We start from the raw sequence: 3312 nt of genomic DNA on the forward strand, positions 1-3312 counted from the left end.
CTATCCACTAGCATAATCATTTTTGAGCCTTACAGGGTAAAACCATTCAGACGGCTCTTAGCAGTCCTAGAATCCCATTCATCAAGATTATCCCTACACTGTTATCAAATTATTTCACCACTTTAAGTCTATAAAGGGTCATTTTGAATTACGTAATATGAAACATTTTAAAAAAACTTCTAAAGTAGCTGATAAACCCCCTATTTTGACGATCTGAAACGCAAGTATCAAAACGCAAAGCGCAAGTAACTTTGTGGGCGGGACTCCGGCTCGGTTGCTATTTTGCCGGCGGGATAAATGACTTTGCGCCTGGCGCAAATCTAAAATGGGTAGGTCCGAAGTAGCTACATTACTAGTGGGTGTGGTTTGGGCGTAACGTGCAATAAACCAATCAGAGCGTCATCTCACATTCCCTTTAAGAGCAGCGCTTGTTCCATGGCGGATTGCTATTATAACGGCGGATTTGCCAGGCGCACGCCAGGAGCGGTTCACAGCCAAGGAGACCGACGTTCTAGTCAGGGCCGTAACAGATAGATAAGTGACATTGTGGGCCCGATCTTGCACCCAGCGCAATTGACTTTGTCAACGACGCAAGTATCATTCCTAGTTTGCACTCGACGCAAAGCGGACTTTTCCCTCCACAGACGCACGTCGAAATGACCTTGCGCTCCCGTGGGCGGTTCAGCGAAAAAGGAGGCGTGTTCCGGCGCAAACGTTCCCTGGTGCTATTTTGCAGTTTCCGAAAAACAATTCCGCCACTGACCAGGAAAAACGTGGTCTAAAGTCAATGGCGCATTATTCAGATGCTATTTTAAGGGCGCAAGCTTGGTCCTTGCACACTGCTGGCGAGGCCAGGGTCTTCTTTCTGCAAAGCTACGTTACATTGTTTTGATTTATGGCGTGTTACATTTCTTCAATGATTATAAAAAGATTTTCATGAGAAATCTCTATGTATGTGAACATGATTTGTAACAATTGTGGCAATTTTCCTCCCACGCCTGTTTAACCGAAGCTAATTTGGGTGGGTTTCTTCTCCCATCTCCATCAGAATCAGAATTCGGTTTATTCGCCATGTAGCCTATGTTACACAAACACGGAATTTACTGTGGCAGGAAGGTGCAAACAATAAACATATACGGGTCTTAAATTAAGTAAAAAAGTACAATAGTTAAACTAATTCCAAGAACTAAACAATTTAAAAAATAAAATATAGGGTAGGCTATATAAAAATAAGAATAAGAATTTGAATGAGCAGCATGAGCGGGCAATTTCGTGCAATGAGAAAACTGCTCTGCCTTTCCCATACAATGTCACGTGGAAAGTCAGGTGGCTGAGCGGTTAGGGAGTCGGGCAAGTAATCTGAAGGTTACCGGTTCGATTCCCGGTTGTGCTAAATGACGTTGTGTCCTTGGCAAGGCACTTCACCCTACTTGCCTCGGGGGGAATGTCCCTGTACTTACTGTAAGTCGCTCTGGATAAGAGCGTCTGCTAAATGACTAAATGTAATGTAATGTAATGTACTTGTCTATCTGTTCCGGCCCTGACTAGAACGTCGGTCTCCTTGGCTGTGAACCGCTCCTGGCGTGCGCCTGGCAAATCCGCCGTTATAATAGCAATCCGCCATGGAACAAGCGCTGCTCTTAAAGGGAATGTGAGATGACGCTCTGATTGGTTTATTGCACGTTACGCCCAAACCACACCCATTAGTAATGTAGCTACTTCGGACCTACCCATTTTAGATTTGCGCCAGGCGCAAAGTCATTTATCCCGCCGGCAAAATAGCAACCGAGCCGGAGTCCCGCCCACAAAGTTACTTGCGCTTTGCGTTTTGATACTTGCGTTTCAGATCATCAAAATAGGGGGGTGTATGGGAAAGGAAGAGCAGTTTTCTCATTGCACGAAATTGCCCGCTCATGCTGCTCATTCAAATTCTTATTCTTATTTTTATATAGCCTACCCTATATTTTATTTTTTTAATTGTTTAGTTCTTGGAATTAGTTTAACTATTGTACTTTTTTACTTAATTTAAGACCCGTATATGTTTATTGTTTGCACCTTCCTGCCACAGTAAATTCCGTGTTTGTGTAACATAGGCTACATGGCGAAAAAACCGAATTCTGATTCTGATGGAGATGGGAGAAGAAACCCACCCAAATTAGCTTCGGTTAAACAGGCGTGGGAGAAAATTGCCACAATTGTTACAAATCATGTTCACATACATAGAGATTTCTCATGAAAATCTTTTTATAATCATTGAAGAAATGTAACACGCCATAAATCAAAACAATGTAATGTAGCTTTGCAGAAAGAAGACCCTGGCCTCGCCAGCAGTGTGCAAGGACCAAGCTTGCGCCCTTAAAATAGCATCTGAATAATGCGCCATTGACTTTAGACCACGTTTTTCCTGGTCAGTGGCGGAATTGTTTTTCGGAAACTGCAAAATAGCACCAGGGAACGTTTGCGCCGGAACACGCCTCCTTTTTCGCTGAACCGCCCACGGGAGCGCAAGGTCATTTCGACGTGCGTCTGTGGAGGGAAAAGTCCGCTTTGCGTCGAGTGCAAACTAGGAATGATACTTGCATCGTTGACAAAGTCAATTGCGCTGGGTGCAAGATCTGGCCCAGAGTCTTCTGCTACTCTATGCATGGCTATTATTTTGATGTGATTGATCAAGAGTTACTGAATTACCTGCAGTCATGTCGCAAAAAAAATGGAAATCTAGTTGTGTGCTTATATTTTTATGGACGTGTAGCTTGAAAACTATCCAACAGATGTGTAAAAGCTTTTGCCAGGGGTGGGGTATTTACACTGTAACCTTGATCACATGACTAATAAAGCCTTTTCCACTGTAACTTACTGTAAAAGGAAGTATGCAAATCCCTGCCAAACGGGACCATCATCCAGGCTACTCCAATGACATTGATAACGCTTTAGCTCCCTCACATTTCGGGTAGGCTAAATCAGGTCAATCCTTGGCGATGAGGACAGCTACTGCATGGGCCTAGCTTCACGGTCGTGTAATCAAAGCCATATTCACGTGCGGGTTCATTCAAACGTGTTGCCCCTGTCGCCTGTTGCCCCTGCTCTCAGCGCGTTGCGACCATGCGGGGCAGGATGGGATGGGATGCACGTCGCGGTAATGAGCGGAGGGGTATGGCGATGAGATGAAAGAGGTATTTCAGTCTCTCTCCGACAGATGTTGGTGCCTGTGTCAGAAGTGTCTGGCTGTGCTCACCGCTGCTCTGGTAAACACCTCACCAGACAGCTGCCGTCAGCACCGGCAGTCTCACGTGGATTCTCCCGGATGCGAGC

At 45.0% G+C, this 3312-nt stretch overlaps 1 protein-coding gene across 1 annotated transcript in view; it reads left to right on the forward strand.

Annotated features, from left to right (window-relative positions):
- LOC134020648 (voltage-dependent calcium channel subunit alpha-2/delta-1) overlaps positions 1-3312 on the forward strand; it is a 50185-nt gene that overhangs the window by 10822 nt on the left and 36051 nt on the right.

Source organism: Osmerus eperlanus, chromosome 5, assembly GCF_963692335.1.
Source record: "Osmerus eperlanus chromosome 5, fOsmEpe2.1, whole genome shotgun sequence".
Taxonomy (NCBI): domain Eukaryota; kingdom Metazoa; phylum Chordata; class Actinopteri; order Osmeriformes; family Osmeridae; genus Osmerus; species Osmerus eperlanus.